The 19,291-nt window shown below is 42.7% G+C and overlaps 1 long non-coding RNA gene across 1 annotated transcript; it reads left to right on the forward strand.

The window, feature by feature from the left end:
* The first annotated feature begins 1,463 nt into the window (after positions 1 to 1,463).
* Positions 1,464 to 18,377, forward strand: LOC146760846 (uncharacterized). Its single transcript, XR_014946837.1, has 3 exons — positions 1,464 to 1,647; positions 2,760 to 2,886; positions 18,249 to 18,377. It is a non-coding gene; the product is annotated as an uncharacterized LOC146760846 (long non-coding RNA).
* Positions 18,378 to 19,291: the final 914 nt, after the last annotated feature.

The following is a 19,291-nucleotide window of genomic DNA, read 5'->3' on the forward strand; positions in this document are numbered from 1 at the left end:
ACTCTAGAGCTTTGAGTGGCCAATGAAAGAGGCATTACTTGCTGAACTACGCTCTGAATGCGGCCAAATTCACCAGCCTTAGGACTTTCCATTGAGACAGACGGTTTCTCAGAGCTTTGCTTTCAAGGTGCCGGGATTTGGGTTTTCTTTATTTATTTATTTTCCTTCCCTTTATGCTCTGACATTATTCCAGCGTTCAGCATATGATTTCTGTTTCATAAGAATGTTATCAGAGCAGGGTAAGTACATGGGAAGGCTGTTCGCTGCTCTCTGAAAACCACTGTATACATAATGTGGGACTGTATACATGGATGGGATGAAATGTATTCCACATGCACTGGGAGCTCACGTGTATTGAAAATTTGTGCAACAGATAAACTGTATTTTAATTTCGACAAAAAAACAGCCACTTTTCATGCTATTTGAAGTACATAAAGCAGTAAAATACATACGATTCAGAACGCTCCGCTGAATCAGAAAAAGGAGGTGCTTAGTTGGCAAAACCACTTAATCCAGACATCTACAAGGGAAATCATGTAAGTCCAATGATGCTTAGTGGCAATGAGTGCCACTTAATAGGGATTGTAGTTCTGCTAAACTGGGACACCTCCAGATGATTTAGTAGGCTTAGTGGAACAGGGTGAACAATTTGCAGGCTGTATTCTTCAAAACATATACCTTATTCTGATAGGCAGAAGGTCACCAAACGATCTGCAATATTTGGGACTATATTTGCTCCTCGGAGTTTTGTGAGGGCTTTCCCATAGCTACCCCTTGCCTGGCTCTTGTGTTGCCACAGTAAGAAATCACTAATTGCTGATGAGCCCGGGCTAACAGTTGGTCACAGTGGATTAGCCATCTTTTTTTTTTGCAAGACTAGGGGGATCTACAGTGATCATCTGTCCCGACGTCTGGCCTACATTACCCAGAGAATTTCATTCTGATGTTACTCTGTCAGGCCCATCAATTTCATGATGAGGTAGAATTTAGCTTTTATTAGTGTAGGAGTCACAAAATCTATTTCCCTCTTTGGTGATGGCTTGCTGGTGTTTGTGCAATATATGTTACATTGGAGATGAAATTGTGTCAGAGCTGGGTGTATTCCACCAGAGCGAGGCAGAATGATGATGAACAATACTGAAAGACAGAGATGTAGCTGAACCATGTTCTCTAAGATAGGATGAATTTTGTTTACACCATTCTAGGGAGTTATTTGTCTAAACTGGCCCTTAGAACTGCATAGTGTTCAAGAAATGTTTAGACATTGTTCTGAGGGACATGGTTTAGTGAGGAAATGTTGGCGGTGGTTGAATGATTGGGCTGATCTTGGAGGTCTGTTCCAACCTTGATGATTCTATGATTAATACTGCTACACTGCTTAAGGTTTCCGATGGCATTTGATGTCCTGTTCCACAAAACAGAAAGTAGATATGTGCTAAGAGCTTGTTTCCAAATAACTTTAGGATCCGGAGAGACTGAACAGGCAACCAAAAGTAAGTGGCAGAATCTTCATTTTACAAATGGAAGACTGAGTCTTGAAGGAAATGAATATCTTCTTCAGAACTCAGAATCAGGAGTGGGACATCTGTGGCTTTGCAACCTAGTCCTGTCGAACTGCCCTTCCTCCTGAGATGAGGAATGCTCAAGGTAAGATTAGATTCAGAGACTGGAAAGCAAGTTGACTGTTGAGCCGTGTGACAAGATGTTCTTGTGAATTTTTAATTGCTGGCTGTGCAGACGTGTCCTTTGTAAGGCAATAACCTGAGGAGATCTGTCCTACATTTTGGAAACCGTTGTACTTCTGCAACTCTTGGAATGAGTCTCAAATGAAAAATCTGTTCTGTAGCTCATTCCCTACCAAAGTTCCCTCTAGATAAAGCTTTAAACCTGTCAACTTAGTGGCTATTGTTCCAGGAATTTATCCTTGGAAGCAAGTGACAGTATCCCTAATATTTGGCTGGAAAGAAAATCTCTTTGGGGAAAGACTAAAATGGTGCAAGATGATAGTTGCCTGCTTCTTTCTTATTCAAATTTCAACACTCTGTGATTTTCTACTTAAGTCAACTCTTAGCTGGTCTCTTACAAAACAACTTTGCATCTTTAATCAGCTCGAAGATGAAAGTTTCTCTTCTACCTGCTTCTTAGATATTGGTTTCTTCATATTACTACCAGTTTGAGTTTAATTTCAGGAAACTAAAAACTGTGGTAACTTGTCTAAGATGTGAATATGGGGAGATCCTTGGAGATCTTCAAGAAAAAGGGTAGAGGTGGCACTGAGGGGTGTGGTCAGTGGGCATGGTAGGGATGGGCTGGGTTTGGATTGGCAATCCTGGAGATATTTTCTAACCTGAATGATTCTATGATTCTGCGTCTTCCTGAAATATCTGCTGGCACATCTATTCTGTGAAAAGTGATAATTCAGGAAAATTCTAGAGCTCAGTTTCAGCAGTACATGTGAACATACCTCAACTTTAAGTCTACAAATGGCCTCTTGACTTTTGTGGTGATATTCGTTTGCTCTAATTAACACTTTCCCAAGTTCCTCTTTAAGGAGCACCCTTCTTCCTTTACAGCTCCCCACAAGCAAGGTTCTACCCTTCCATATACTTTCTGAGGTCTCCAAGCCTCGGGCTGTGGTTGCATTGAGGTTTAATTGTGTAGGTGATTAACAAGTTACGGATCAGGCTAAGACACAAACTTAACTAACTGTGTAGGCACACTGTAGTCACTGGGAAGCCTTTGAAAATCTCTCCTTACAGGTCCAATACAACTGCCATCAAACTCCAAGTACTGTCTTCAATGGAAGCTGGACTGGACTCTTAGCAAGGAATTCCATGGATGTCCAAGAGATTTTACAGCATGGGTTTGAAAATCACCTATAAACAGGTATGATGTGCTGAAACACCATGTCTGTGTGTTTGGAATGAATAAATAAGAACAAACGGAGAGCCTTCAGCTCTCCTAAAGAAAGATGGGACAGGCAACAGTTAAAATTAGCTCTTGTTTTTCCCATGAATTTGCTTCTGCACTGTTTCCACTTCTTCAGTTCATCTCAAACTTAAAACGTTTCTCAAGCCTGCCCAGCGTGGGGTAAAGTCCAATACTTCTAGTGAAAGATTCTTACTTGAATTGCTGTGTCTTAAGACTTGTGCTGCTAAAGCAAAAGGGAGAGTCCAAGTTTGTGCCTTACAGTCCATAAATTCTTGCTGCATAATCAGCCACCTCCACTACTGGCACACAGTATCTGTCAGAGATCCATTTTGTGAGACTCTGCTTTGCCCCTTGTGGCAAGTCAGGAGGTGGAACTAGATCCAGATTCTTTAAAACTGTGCCCAGTTGTGAAATCTGGAGGAGAAATGGCTTTCAAACTCTTGGAACTTGGTGTGTTGGAAGCCAGCTACAAATTCATTTTAATTTTGACAGTGTTAGAGGTCTTAAGATGGGTTACCAGTATCCTGTAGAGTGTTAAGTAGTCATTGCTTGTGCTTGGCCATTGCCTGCCTGTAACAGTAGTTGGAAGGCCCATATCTAGCAGTGATTATTTGTCCATCCTTTTTTTTTTTTCCAAGTTTGTAATTTGCTCACTCTGAGCTGGTGTTTGCTTGTTTGTATCTGCATGTATCAGGTGTAGATTCACTCACAGCTTACAATCAGACAGTAAGCAGGACAGTGTGCATCTCAATGCTGCACAGTAATTGTGCTTTGCTCCATCTCCCTCTTCCATATTTAGACCAGGGCTGTGCCTACACATCCACATCATATCCAAATACAGCAGCAGTGGTGGGATGGAACTGCAAAAGAGTCCATTTGCCAGTGAACTTTTGTTAAAAAAGGAACAGAAGTATCCATTGAACCTATTAAGCTATTTACTGAGCTATGTTAATGTAACCCCTTCTTCTGGAATACTGTGAATGATTTTAACTACCACGCATTGATTAAAGCCTAAAAGAAACAACTATCCAAGGAAGGAACAGAATAATAAATCAGCAATGAGTATCAGCACAGTGTGATTTTCACATGCAGATTTTCTCTTCAGCTGGGAACAAACCTGAACAGGATGTTGTTGGTTCTCCAGCAGGATATGGGGGTCCCCTCATGGGACTGCAGTCACTGTATGTATATATAACCACTGTATTACAACAGAAGGAAGTTATTTCATATCTTTACCTTTTCCTCTTTTTCCATCTTCTTTGTGACTGGACCACTCTAAGCAATGTCATTCAACACAAGTAATAGTAACATACTCCAGCTGGTGGAGTACATGGGTGGCTGGATTTTCACCTGAAAGCTTCAGTCCATTTAACACTTCCTTATTCTTCAGTGGAATTAAACCCAATTTCCACACATAAGTAAGCTGTGGCTGTAAATGCAGGTGAAGCTGCTTACATATGTTGCAGTTCAGGATCAATGCCTGGTGAAAATGTGTTTAGACAACATGTAGCCTACATCACATAATGCAAAGTGCAGTTGGTGTTTCTTTTGATAAATGTTTTATGCCTTGATGATGAGTTCTGTTGTTGACTCTGTGGCCGTTCAAGAATATTTCACAAATGAGAGCTCTTTTTATTAAGGCTGTCCCTTTTCTCCCCCTTTCGCTGATGCTTTAATGTGCTGATGAGACAAACCATGCAGTTGAAATGTGAACTTTGAATTATTTAAGTTGGTGTGTTTGAAAGTCAACCACTTCATAAGCTGTGCTGACGAAAGGTCTCCCACTTAGTCCAGAGAAGTTTTGTTGTGTTGTGTGGTTTTTTTTATTTGCTGTCATTTCTGTCCTGTTAATTTGAGCAGAAACTGTAATTAGATGTAAGTGGTCTTGTTCCCACAGAAATGAATGGCAGCATCTGGAGAGAGACAACCGTTCCAAATGCTCTTGGCTACCATCTCTCTGCAAGTTAGCAGTATGGAGCGAGGGCCTGAATCCAGACTTCTGTCGGCCTAATTTTATATCTGTGGAAGCACAACACTAAATCCAATATTCAAATGCCTTGCCGTGATGGGTGCAGAGCAGAATACATTCCAGGCTTTCATGTTGCCCGCTCCTCTCAGGAGGCCAATCCTCATTGCATCTCCTGGTGGGACTGGATGCGTTCCTCTGACGGACCTGGACTAAGAGTAGGAGGGATTCTGGGTCAAAGGCTTTATTTTTTTTCCCTTTTTTTTTTCCTTCTCCATTTCATTATCCAGTTTGACAGTATCTGGGCTCTGCTTCCCCAGACAGGAGCACGGCTCTGTTTGTAAACAGTAATTGAGTTAAAAGATGTTTTGTGTCAGAGCTGAGCTGGTTTCTTTATTTACTCACTCTGTGGAAGGGCTGGCTCCTTTAGGAAGGTGCAGTGCTGCCTCTGAGCACTGGGTCTCCACAAGGTCACGCAGCTCCTTATTACCACTGAAATTTGTCTTCAATGAGCATTTATCATAATCAGTGCCAGGATGTTGTGTTTCTATGAAACTTACTGTCCCCTAAAGGAGAATTAGACTTGAAGCTGATAGTGCTATTTTGGAGTAAATACTTCAGTTCAGCCTTTCCAGTTAATTGAAATGGGGCAGACTGCTTTCCTTTCTTCAGCTTTTCAAACCTATCTATCTCGTGCTCAAGAACTTGCAGTCTTTCAGACACGTGTTCATCTGTGGACAACCACTGTATATAACTAACTGTCCTTGTAATACGTGGCATTGCAGCTTTCAGCAGGGCAGGAGGTGATGGCCTTAAGTTGCACCAGGGCAGGTTTGGGTTGGATATTAGGAAAAATTTCTTCTCCAAAAGAGCAGTGATGCAGTGGCACAGCTGCCCAGGGAGTGGTGGAGTCACCGTCCTTGGAGTTGTCCAAGAACCATGGAGATGTGGCACTGAGAGACATGAGCATGGTGGGGTCGGTTTGCGTTGGACTGGGTGATCTTAGAATACTCTTCCAACCTGAATGTTTCTGTGATTCCACATGTCACAGCTCCATATACAGGATAAACATGATGGCTCTTCTAAGTGCCTTTTGTTAAGCTTTGCTACCATGCAATGCTAATTGTCTACTTTTACCTTGCTCCTTGCTAACAGCAGTACCTTTGACAGTGCAGCCTCCTTTCTATGCCGCTGTTTTCCAGGGCTTTGTCTCATTTCTCTAAAACATGCAAATCAAGAGAGGAGGAATTTAGGCTGAGATTTCTTAGAGACGCCTGAAAGATTTACAGGATGAGTTCCCATGAGCCTAATGGGAATTGTGTATCTAAACTCCTTACAAGACTCACAAATCTCTTCCTTCTGCTGTTATGGAGGCATCGGTGACGGCCCAATAAATGAGGGGAATTGAGGTTTACAGTTGAAGGGTTGTCTCGAATTTACTATTGGGTACAAAAGAAGATACAGCGTTTCTTCCCCAAAGCCGCAGTGCTCAGAATGAAAGTCTGAGCGTTTACAAGTAAATCTGTTATTCAGCGTGGGAATTAAATTAAATTATTCATCCTTTAAGAAATTTAGGAACGTCAGACTCTTCTTTCCTTGATAATTTCAGTAATACGGTGGTAAAGTCACTTCAGACTTGTCATAGGTTCAGTGGCAACTTTTCTCTGTATATTTGATGCTGTTGAATGTTTACATGATGCTCTCACAGATAGCTGTGTTCTGTGGACAGTAACTCATGTCATTGGGTATAGAGGATGAGCTTTCTATCACAAGACATTTCTGTTCCTGCTTTGCAGACACAAAGACCTTTTTGCCTGCTGTTAAAGCTTGCCCTCTTTTTCCCTCTGCCAAGGACGTGCTGGTAATTCACATTTGTAGACCTCTGAATTTTGCTTAAAAATTTTCCACTTTATTTCTTCTTCTGGTTGTCTAGAAGGATAAATGACTGTGCAACGTGGCCTTCCCAGGGGTGCTTAGTTGGCCTTTCCTCAGTCATTCACAGCATCTGCAATCTATTGCTGTAATTTGGGTTTCGCTATGATCACTATATGTATATATTTAAATTGTTTGTAGAATCGTGGAATGGCTTAGGTTGGAAGGGACCTCAAGGGTCATCAACCCTCTTGCTGCATGCACGGCTGCCAGCTGCTGGATCAAGCACTAGATCAGGTTGCCCAACTGTTCCTACATCATTCATGCTTTCTACTAGAACTTCTGCAGGGACAAGCATGTTTTTTGAGCTTCATAAACATCCAGATATAACCATCCATACAAGAGCAGGATGTCCTGCTGTGCTGCAGTTTGGCCTTTCTCTAACGTTAGTTGCAGTGGTTGGAAGATGCCTGACCTTGGCCTGACATTTGTGAAACCTACTTGATGCTCGGATGAGAATCCATGATTGCAAACAGGAAGAGGATTCATTTGATTGTGTTTTCTTGGTTATTAGGAGACTATCAGTGTTCCTTTAGATTATTCCCTTTCACTGATATGATTGATAGGAAATATAAACTACTCAAGTTATTGCCTTTGATTAGCAAGAACTACTTAAGCTTAACCATCCTCTAACCCATTTCTTGCCATGTCCTCAGGTGCTGTCATATTCTGGTGGGGGATGGCTCTGAAGGGTTGGTTCTGGTGGTGATAATGGAGATTCCAACAACAGAGAGATGGTAGAGTTGACCATGCTTCTAACTGTTGCTTAAATGAGATGGGCTGAATGTTCATTGGAGGGGCTTCTCTACACTGCTAGGTTAGCAGTTTTGCTGGCTGCCTGGGAAGCTGGAGAACTGGAGTTCACCAGATGGAGAACAATGTAGATCACCTCATTACTGATGCAAGATAAATGGGGGGAAGAAGAGCAAGTCAGTGTGGAGAGCACCTGAACCATCACCTCTGAGCTTCCCAGGGGAAAGGATCTGAAATTACTCCTGAAAGGATCTGCAAATTACTCCTCGTCTATCATATAAAAATCTTTTTTGTAGAAGGCAGTCATTCCCTTCCCCAACTCTTTAGGATGTGGTGGCAGAGTATCACTGAGCTCTGTTGCTGGCTGTGTGGCTTTGTTCTGCAGCGAGCGCTGTCTTTGCAGGCCCGTGACCTGCCCTGAAGGCTGGGCAGCGCACAGCTTGCTGTGACAGATGCTTTCAGAGCAGGCTGAAGCTTTCCTCTGCCTGGGTGGCCTTCACATGTCACCTGCTGCCTGCTCCACGCCGTGGATAAGGGCCGTCAGGTACAGGTGCCAGCTGGCAGCACTCATCTCTGCTTCTTGTGTGCTTTCAATGTTCAGATAGCAGTGCAGGTAAAAGGTGTCACAGCTGCTGAGCCACAGCTACACCCGCTGCCAGGCATCTGCATCCATGCAGAATTTATGTAGCTGCTCAGTAACAAAGCAATAGTGCTCAGGGTTGGAGATGATGTGATGCACTTTCTGGTTTTGAAAGAAAATCAGATGCATCTCTGTTTAAGAATTTTCTGGGATACTGCAGGTAACATCTCCAGCAAGTGTAGCACTATGCGATGCATTACTCCTTGTTCTGTCCCATGTCTTGACCTTGCTGCAGATAACTAAAGATGAGGAGAGCTCCTGGGTCACTGCGTTCGGTCACCTCCCAGCCCGTGCTGTGACATGCTACAGTGCCATTCATAAACACATTGTGGTTTGCTTTCGCCCTTGCTGGGGTTTGTTTGCTTGGAGTTGCCCTGCCAGTCCACTCCACCAGGCAGCTCCATAGCTCCTCTGATCTTACAGACTGAAATCTTCCTCTAATTTCCAGCCTAAATAAGATCAAGACTCATATGCTCATGTGCACTGCAGACCTTTAGCTTCAGTTTCTCCCCCTAGGCATTAAATCTACATATTTATTTACAGAGAGCAGATCTATCCCCTTCCAGCCTTGTCTTGCTAAGGCTGGAGAATTGTTCTTTATGCGCTGCCTTGCTCCATCAATCCCTGCTACAAAGGACGATCCCACTTCTCAAAGAGTTATTGGATATCTGAAGCTGCTTTAATAAGAAGTCACTTAGCTTTTCTCTTGCATTATTCCCTGAACAAAGCCACTTTGGTCTGCGGAAAGTCTAGGGTTCAGCTCAATGTCAGAGTGACATCCAGTGGAAGCATGGCAGAGTATCTCTATAGCACACCCACCTGGCAAAACCTTGCTTGCCATTGCTTTAAATTTATTTTATTCTTGCTCCACTGAGCAGGGCACAAACTTGCCAAAGTCAACATGTGATGAATGAAATGGCTTTCGTTGTAAGACCTGTCAATACACTTCAGCTTCCTTACAATAAAAGGGTGACTCCTTTGACGTCTGGGACTTGCACCTGTCCTCCTTCTGAAAGCAATACATTCTCGATATGCTGAAATGCCACTCTTAGGAAATCAACAGAGTTAATCTATTGGGAACACTGAGGTCTCGGGGCCAGCTGTTCAGCTTTTCTTAGTATCATAGCTCCATTGATCTAAAGCAGCTCTGATGATACACACCGACTGCTCGTACCAGATAAAATCCCTTTTTTAGTTATTTTGTGCAAGGAGAATAGTGATTAAGGCTGATCTGGGGACAGAACAAAATGGATTATCATAATAAGTAATAACTGGAAAATAGGAGGTCCCTATATTGTGGGTACATATAATGTTGAATTTGAAGCAAGGAGAGGGGGGAAAAAGTACTGGAAGTGCTCTTTTTGTGCACATAAATTAGGCAGTGGGTAAAATGGACCTTAATTTCCCACTTCTGTGTTCTTTCCACACTTTATTCCCAACCTCCTGCCCATCCCTCTATGAACCATAAGCATCAGTATCCAGGACTTGGCCTCCTTCTCTTCTCCTCCCTCTGCAGATTTTGGTCACTGGGATGTTTCAACCCAACTGCTTCTGAAGGCTCTTAGTGTTAGATAGACATGATGGCTGCTCTAACCCAGTGCCAAGCAGACCAAGGCATTTCAGTTACTAACCCACTTATTGCAATGAGCTTTTATCATCAGTTTAATTCTCCGTTTAGCTTGTGGATCCCAAGGAACCTGTGGGATGCTGGGAGAGTCTTTGACCAAGAAGGTTTCCCCATCTCTCCCCAGTGTCTTCCAGGCAAATGAGAGAGGAGCTCAATTCATTTGAAGAAGCCCCACGTGTTTAAGGTAACTTGAAATCCTTTATCTGTTGGTAACTCTTGACAGCAATCAAGAACAATGGAGAAATAAATAAATTAAAATCCCGCAGCCATGGAATCACACTTTAGATCAGATTTCTATTTGCATGCTTCATACGTCTACATAAAACATATTTCATGTACCAAGTTAAATAATGCACAATACTTAAACTATTCTTACTTTTTATCCTTTGGTTATTGTAATTACAAGTAATTTTGTGAAGGATTTTCTATTTTTAAGAAATCACACTTTTGTACTTGATCCAGCTAACAGGATTTTCTTACATTACTTCATAAAGAGACCATCTTTAAACTTCTAATGTTATTTCTTATTCATTAGTACATATGCCTGTAGGGTATGTTCATAAATGGGTTAAAGTTACAAAGTTATGCTTATAAAAGCTCATGGTAATTTGGAGTATCAGGAGGATTTATTAATTTTGAAATCTTAAAAGAGCAAAAGCTAAAATGAGATTGGATTAAGTATATTCTTGCATGCAGTTATTCTAAACACCCTTAAGGACCGCAGACTAACTTACAGAGGACATTATGCAAATATGAATATATCTCTAAGTGCCTCATAGGCTTGCTGATGTAATATTTTACATGGTTAGTTAAGTACATCAAGTAAAAGGTTTGACCTTGATATACTGTAAAAGGTACTTATCCCACAACACCCAATTGTTTTCGGTGCCATTGTGAAATATATCGCTCAAACGTGCAAACAATTTTGTGCATAAATCTCATTAAATGTAGCTCCAGCAGCCAAACAGCTGTCCACAATACCCGGTCTCTTTAGAAGACCAAAGAACCGCTTTATGATTTATCTTTATCAAAATGCTGTTTATATTTATCGACAGTACCAGGCTGTGTTTAAGGAGAGAGATGACAATTTCTTACTGGGACAAACAGAGTTTCTGGGCTTTATTACTGGCACCCGTTCCCATTAACAGTCGAGTTTTTGTTTGTGGGTTTCTTTTTCTAAGGGCATACAGAAGGTGGAAGACTACAATGCCCTGAAGTCAAACAGTGTTCTGGGGAAGGAAAACAAGTTTGGGTTTTGATCTTGGCTGAGGATTTCTGCATGTTTTTGGGTTTACTTTCCTCTTCGATTGTGCTGCAATAAGCTTGACTATAGGGACTTAAACATTCCATTTCCCTGTATCTTCCCTCCTCCTGCCCCTACTCCATTCCATATATATGTGTGTGTATGTTCCATTGAGGTGGTAATGAAACAGAATAGAAAAATGGATTGCTAAATATTGCGTTATCTTTTCTGTATGCGTATCTGAAGGGAAGATTGGCTGATGTGGCACCTGCAGATTACTTTAGGGTAAATCCTTGTTTGTTCTGTTTAGCATTTTTGTGGTTATCACTAACTGAACTGGAGGGAAAGACTCTGTGGATGGATGAAGTAGGCATGGGTTCCTTATATTAATCAGATGGAAAAATAGATATTCAGTCCTGCACACCAAGACATCAGCCCCCTTCTAAAGCCTGTATCGTATCAAGCAGTTCCTGCGGGGCTCAAGCAGTAAAGAGTCTAATCTCTCTCAAGTCCCTCTAAAGTGACCAAAGTGCTCCAAAAATATTTATGGCACTTTATGTTGGACTGCAAATAGCCTGTTGGGATTGCTTCTCTTACGTGGTGGTTTGAGAGTGATTGGGTAGTCAGGGGGTAGAACAAAAAGAGAATTAACAATGCAGTTTCGTTGGGGTGATGTTGATTGTATGGGATATTGCACCAAATCGTGCTTTTTCATTAGGTCCGTCTTAGAAAAATGATGAATTAGCTGTGAAGTACAACTGAGAATGTATCATTAACATGTGCCAGCTACCTGGAAAAACTCGACCTGTTGTGTATGTCACAGACTGAAATATTACCCCAGAAAAAAAACCACGACTGCAGCTTTATATGAACAAGAGCTATTTCTGTGACACTGCCTGCCATGCTATGGTTTTGCTCAGAGGAAAAAGCCAATAGTTTTCTTATGGAGATGAGTGGGTGATCCCACGTTCTGGGCAATTTTGTATAGTGTGATGTTTCTTTTGTGGCAAAGCATGAGCAATCAGCTCCATTCAATTTGGACCTCTCCTCTTAGGTTGGATATTAGGAAAAAGCTCTTCTTGGAAAGAGCGGTGATGCATTGGAGCCATGTGCTTAGAGAAGTGGTGGAGTCACCATCCCTGGAGGCCTTGGAGAACTGTGGGCATGTGGCACTGAGGGACGTGGTCAGTGAGCATGGCAGGGGTGACTTGGGGATCTCAGTGGTCTTTCTCAATCTTCATGATTCTATGACTCTATTTGGAAGGTTATGTACCCAAAGAGGGAGGAGAGTTTGGAAGCAAGATGAGGTGTGAGAAATTGTTATTCTCTGAGCCTGTGCTTTTTTGCAAGGACCTTGTGAATATATTTGAGCAGTGTACTGCTCTTGTTTGGCTGGTATCAGAAATGAACCCCCTTCCATGCCACAAAGGTACTTCCAAGGATGTGTGTCAGTATGTCATACTGGTGATTCTGAATATCCACTCATTTCTGTGGTATATCTAGCTGGAGTAGGACTGTTTGCTAAAATAAGAAGCTGTTTTGGGGAGGTTTACTGATTTCTTTTGCTTTCACATAGAAAATAAAATTACTACAAAGGCTGCTCATACTAAATGGAGGATCCACTGGGATTAGTGAGGATGCGGTGCCTCTGAGCAGAAGCTTCTGTCTCTGCAGGAGGAGATGTTTATAAGGAGAGGGACTGATCTTTAACAAAATCTGGTGCTTGAAGTAATATGCCACACACATTGTAATTTAGGACCTGATCCATGGAAGTGTGGTATTCGGATAAGCAGTTGGGTGCCTTGTGAATTTACAAACAGAGCTAAACAGATTAGGTTAGGTTGGTAACTCACTGGAAATGTTTGTTGGCTCCTTTTGGCATCCGTCTGCATCTTTGGTCTCCAAGAAACGTGCCTGAATATATCTTCATTCTGTGTGGTGTTCGTAAGAATTTGTTTCCCTAAAATGAGTTAATTAAGTAGGTTCTTAGCTATGCATTTATTTTAATCCTAGTGAACTGCTGCATATGAGAGCGCTGCATTTATCCTTTTTATCTACCAAAACTTCATAATCAACAAAAAAGTTATTATTAATCTATTTGTAATGCATGCACGTTCACAAAACCTGTATAGAAACCCATGCAGTGTTCCACAAAGCACTAAGCGGTATTCCTGCATCCAGATCTGACTCATTTTAAATTCAGATAGTGGGGGAAATATCACTAGCAAGATGACATATCACACTACTGGAGATGATAGCTTTCCTTCCCAGTGCTGAATATGTGCATGAGCTGTAGAACGCAAACAGATGCACAATGTTGACCTCTTAAGACAAGAATAAGTGCAGTGCATTTTCTTTGGGTCCCGTAGATGTGCTATTAAGTGTTTCCGTGTACATTCTCTTTAGAGATGGTTGGAGAGGAGAAGTTGTTTGAAATGAAGTAAAAAGCTGCAGGGTGAATGACGTCTTCTGCATGTGCCATAGAAGCAATGCAGCTCTAAACAGGGACGTGGGTGGAAGGAGAAGTGAATGTATATTCATTTATATAACAGGCAGGTGAAACACATTAAAATCTTACAGCTTTTAAAATCTTACAGCTTCGTCCATTATGTCTTTATATTGTAACTCTGATTTAGGGTTCACTTGTGGCACTGTTGATCTGCAGCACAGTGTTGTCTTGGTTCCTATTGGGCTTTCTTGGTGTTGCTGAATCAAAATATTATTTGTATAAGATGCTTAGCAAATATTTTGTACAAATTAGAACATTGGGATGTTTCCTAGAAATGTGTGTTTAGTGCAAACTTCTACAGATGCAAAACAAGAAGCAAAGCAAGAAAATCCCTGCTCACCTGCAAAACACCATGTTTTGGGAGAGCCAAGCAACCTGCTCCTTCCACCCACCCTATGTTGGGCAGTGCCTTGGAGATGCAACATCATGTCGGTGTTGTAGGGGAGCAGTAGAGGAACCTGCTGATCCAACCATCAGAAGGTTAATGTATAAATTAGCTGGCTGGCTTTCAGCTTTATTGAAATTATCATGGTACCATAAAGCAAGGGCAGCCGCCTTGCCTTGCACCTGCTGAGGCTCTGTGCTCCACAGTCTTTACAGAGCGAGCACTGGGAATATATTAATAACAAATGATTCGATTGTGGAAGGAAAAGGTTTGTGACAATGATATATCTGCTCAGGGATGTGCTTCCAAGGAAATGGCTGATAAATCTTTTTGATAATTCAGATTTGGGGGAGGGGGGTTGTCAGCGATGATAAGGGAAAACAAAATAATTTGTTGGTTTAAAATAAGGTGTTTTGTATTCATTTTTTAATAGTTGCATTGTCTTGCTAAGCAGTTTGGTTGGCTATGGTTTGATCATCTTTCATGAGAGCTGTTTTGCCTAAAAACATCCCCTTCTTCTGCTCGTTCCTGCTGTTTTCCAGCTCGCTGGGTCTTTGTCTCATCCATTAGCTTTTTGTTAAAACTTCCAATTGAGTCACGTCTTCCAAACTTCATAAAGTGCAGCCTCTGCTGGGCAGAATGTGCTGCTCTGTGGCCAACTCCTTTCCCTACCAAATCTTTCTCTCTTCCCGTGCCCTATTCCAGCACATTTCCTCTTTATATTCCCTGTCCAGACTTCTCTTCAAAAGCCTTTGCCTCTCCTCCAAGCTTCTATCTGTGGCCAAAAAATCTCTCGGCCTCCCTCTCTCTGAGGACACCCAACTGTGCTTGGATTTAGCTCATGTTTGGAGTCCTGGGTTACCATTTTCAAGACCTAATTTAACCGTCCTGCACTGCAGCAGTTTGGTGGAGCAGTGAGTTCATGTAGATGAAGGTAAGTGTGGAGAGAAGTGCTGTTAGGTGTGATTGCTATCCAGCCTAGCTGAACACGAGTAGCTCTGGTTTGGAAGCTGTGAGCATGTTAGCATGGAGCTATGTCCAAGTTAACAAGCCCTAACGTAGCTCCACAGCTTGTGGACCAAACCTGGCGTATGCTGTGTTCAGCTTGACTCGCAAGCAGAATTAGCATACATCAGCCTACATAAACACAGTATAATTTTATTTGTCTTGCCTCAAAGGCAATAGTAGTTGCTATTAAACTTTGACTTTGAAATTCCTCCTGCCCATACTGTTGGGAGCTTTTCTGGTGGGTTCTGTTGCAAAACAGGCAATCTGTTGAGTGCAGAAATACAGTTGTTGCCGCTTTCTCAGATGAAAGCAAGCAATAAATGGCGATTGCACCATAGCTTGGCTCCGGTGTTGGTGAGCGCTGCAGAAGTGCTGCTGGGCTGGGATGTCTTGGGCTGATGGAAAGAAGTGTAGGTGTAGGAGTAATACAGAGGTGCAGTCAAAATGTGATTTCCTCCAGATTTGTTCTATGCAAGCTGCACAAACCATCCTTAGCTGAACAAAAAACACTCAAAGACAATGATTTCCCATTTTCCTAGAAAGACATGTGGTACTGACTGCCTGTGCTTTCTCTCCTGGAGCCTTAACAAACAGTCTGTGCATTTGCATTTTCTCCAGTGGTCTCAGCAGTGAACTTCCTTCCAAAGAAAAAAAGAGGGGGAAAAAAGGAAATCTTATGTTCCCTGAATGCAGGATGAAATTATGCATTCTCTCTGTGTCTCGTACATGCAGATACACAATTTAGTACTTTACATCTTCAAAGCGCTGTTCAAATAGGGACTAAGTCGTGTTTGTAAACACTTGCTTTGGGAGACAAGTTCAAATGGGGCTTAAGTCCCCAGTGAAATGTTGCTGGTCTCAGTCAAGCTCCTAGTGGACATTTGCCACAAAAGCACAGCACTGTTTGCTTGTATCGATAACAATTAGTATTATAACTCTGTGTTACAGCACAGCCCCCATCAAAGGCGCATTGTGCAGTGCACTGGGCATGCAGAAAATCAAAGACTTGTACTGCCTCAAGATGTGAGCGGAAAGAAAAGGGGAAGGGGAAAAAAAAAGGGAAAGAAAGAAAGACAGGGGAAGTGATCTGTTTTGTTTTGCAGAGGAGAAATCAAGAGCTGCAGTCCTCAGATAGAATTTAACTGAAGCTTACTGCTTCAGGTTACCAATTTTGCTAAATCCAAGGTTAAATTACCAAATGGTGTGACCATGGTCACAGGGGGAGTCTGTGTCAAACCCAGGGACAGAACCTGGCACTCACAAGCCCATAGAAACTGTGTTAACTGGAAGGTTACCCTTCTTCTCCAAATGGAGTTTAATGAACATAACACGCCTCAATAGGGTGTATTCAGAAGAAGTTATCCATTATGGATGTAATGTATGAGTTTTTCTCTCTTGGAAATAGGTTGCTCTTACTGGCCATTTCCTGGTCAGGTTTTGATGAGTCTCTTTCAGGCACAGTTCCCATTGAAACAGGTTTTCCTGAATGAGGACTTAAGGAACAAATGAAAAAAGACCTCTATAATTGCTCTATAATGATTAAATGGTTCCCATGAGCAAGGCAGTTCAGAAAGACGTGCTTGCACTTAGCAACGTTTGCGCTGCCAAAATGAAATGGCCACATCTACTGCAGGCAGAACTTAATTCATTGCTGTTGCTGCTGTTGTTGTGTCAGAGCAGAGGTGGGGGCAGGGTCAGACCAGGAGAATGGCAGACTCTATTGAGACATCTATTGACACATTGAATATGGCAGTCCAAGTCCACACCATCTTGGGGCTCTCGTGCTGCTCCCCTGGGTGCTGACGTGCCCATTTGGAGTGGTTTCTTGACACAGTCTTATTTCTGCCATGTTTGTTCTCATTTGAAATGATACTTGGGCACAGGTGGCAGTGATGCAGTTTAAAGGCAGTGCTTCTACAGAAGGTGAGAATGGATACATCAACTTTATTTTGAGGTGAGGTAGAATCACAGAAGGTTGGAAAAGACCACTAAATCATCTAGTCCAGCCATAATGAAGTGCAAACCAGACCTTCAGGAGTGACCTGTTGTTGATATTCCATTAAGCTAGCCTAAAACAAATGCTTTATTTCCCTTTCTTGGTTATTTATTTACTTATTTTAATATACATTAGGGTTTAAGAGAACAGACAAGATTTGTATTGAGCTCTTGAGTAATGAAAATGGAGGAGCCTGAAGGAATGATCAAAATCCCACCTGAGAAAGCCTCTCCCTTTGGGCCTGTGGGTGATGGATCTTCTCCATGTGTGCTCTGGGATGTGAATGGGAGCAGGATGTTGGTGGAGGAGTTACAAAGCAACAAGGAAATGCTATGGGAACAGAACTCAGGAAGATAGGAGGCTGAGGGCTTCCTACCTGGTCTGGAAATGCTCAGCTCCCAGCTGGGCACACAGACCAGATCAGCATCACCCAGTCAATGCTTGCACTCTAAAATGTGGGAATGGCAACCCTCAAAGTGGAACCATCTTGGGAGATTTGCCTCGAAACAGTGGTTGCCAAACAATGGAGTCGAATCTCTTGAAAATGAAGAGCTCATAAAAATAAGCTGTGCCTTGTCAGCTGTAAAGAGAGAAGAGCGTGCTGTTCCTCAGGGCCATATTCTAATCTCAGATGCACAGTGTGCATTACCATATAGCTTAAAAAAGCAGATATTTCCAAGATATCATGCAAAGTTGTGTGCGAACCACTCACAGAATCCAGTATCCTTCAGGAGATTTTCATGCACTCAGATATACCCAGCAATGGCATAGGCTTCTGATAGGTGCTCTGTGGTTCTGTGGCAAAGGGGCAAAAAGGAAGATGAGGAAAGCCAAAGATAAACATAGGCACAGGAGAAAGATGAAGCTGAGTTGGAGCTGGATGATTCCAGCAGCATTTTACTTTGCTAAAACATAGGGATGGGGAGAGTAACGAGTCCTGCAATGAGAGCTGGAAAGGAAAGATAATACACTTTGAGAAACCGTGCTATTTGTTTATGTGGTTTGGGTTGCTTTTTTTTTTTGGTAGTTGTTCTCATTCCTTGCAACAGGAACAAATAATTTGGACCAGTCGAGCCAAAAGTAATTGGTATCAACAGCTGACTGGTGTCTGACCTCAGTCTGGCTGCTGGGAAACAGCTGCCAGCATTGCAGAACCCTATCCTGACAGCAAGCAGTGGTGAGGAATCACAGAAACATGGGGCCAGAAAGGATCTCAGGTCATACAGGCAATGAACAGGTGACTTTTCTGTCTCTCCAGGCTGAAGGTCAAAGTCCAGGAGTCCCAAGAGTCACACCTTGTGTCTGTGGGAGCTTGGAAGGTGTGGATTTCAAGAGCAGTGGATGGCAGTGGTTCCTCACAGAGCCCTGCTGCAGGATGGAGCAATGGGTAATAAGTGTGCATCTGACTGATGGTGCTTGTGGTCATAGGAGAGTGTTTCTTGGGAGGCTGAGGTTGGATATTAGGAAAGATTTCTCCTTGAGAAGGGCAGTGATGCCCTGGCACAGGCTGCCCAGGGAGTGGAGGGTGTCACCGTCCTTGAAGATGATGGTCCAAGAACCATGGAGATGTGGCACTGAGGGGCATGGTCAGAGGGTAGGGTGGGGGGTGGTTATAGTTCTGTCTCCTGTTGCCACACAGACTAAGAATCATAGAATTATTAAGGTTGGAAGAGATCACTCGGATCATCTGTTCCAACCTTCAGTCCATCACCACCATGCCCACTAACCACATCACTCGAACGTCTTCCCCATCTGCAAGGTTAACCAACATAACTGTGGGTTCTGGTCCTAGTGGTTGGCAACCTTGGAGGTTTAAATGAGATGATCTTAGAGGTCCTTTTCAACCTAGGCCATTCTATGATTCTATTAATCATGCTAAGATGGTGTGCAACATGGTGGCTCCTCAAACACTGGCTGAACCACTGCATGTCTCTAGGAGACCTCTCTGGTTCAGCTTTGCTAAGCCCTGACCCGGCAGAGTGCTTAGAGCAGAGTTTGAAGCCTATTATGTGCACTGCCATCCCTTGTGCCCTTAGGTTTTCTCACATCTGGAACTCATCACAGGAGATGCACCCTGGCCACCTCTCAGCACCAAGACACCCCAAGGCAGGGGTGGCTCATGATTTGGGGCCCAGCAGATGGGAAGGAAACACCCTGAAGGAACCATGCAATCATTGCACCTGCATTGACAGTACAAGAGATGTGTGTGAGGAATGGGGACAGACTGACAGTGGCAGAACAGTAAGCTATTTGGAGCATCTGAGAACACAATGCAGGACAAAAAGGACAGTGAAAATTCTG

This window comes from Coturnix japonica, chromosome 5, assembly GCF_054131305.1.
Source record: "Coturnix japonica strain WE chromosome 5, WE-NBRP24, whole genome shotgun sequence".
NCBI classification, from domain to species: domain Eukaryota; kingdom Metazoa; phylum Chordata; class Aves; order Galliformes; family Phasianidae; genus Coturnix; species Coturnix japonica.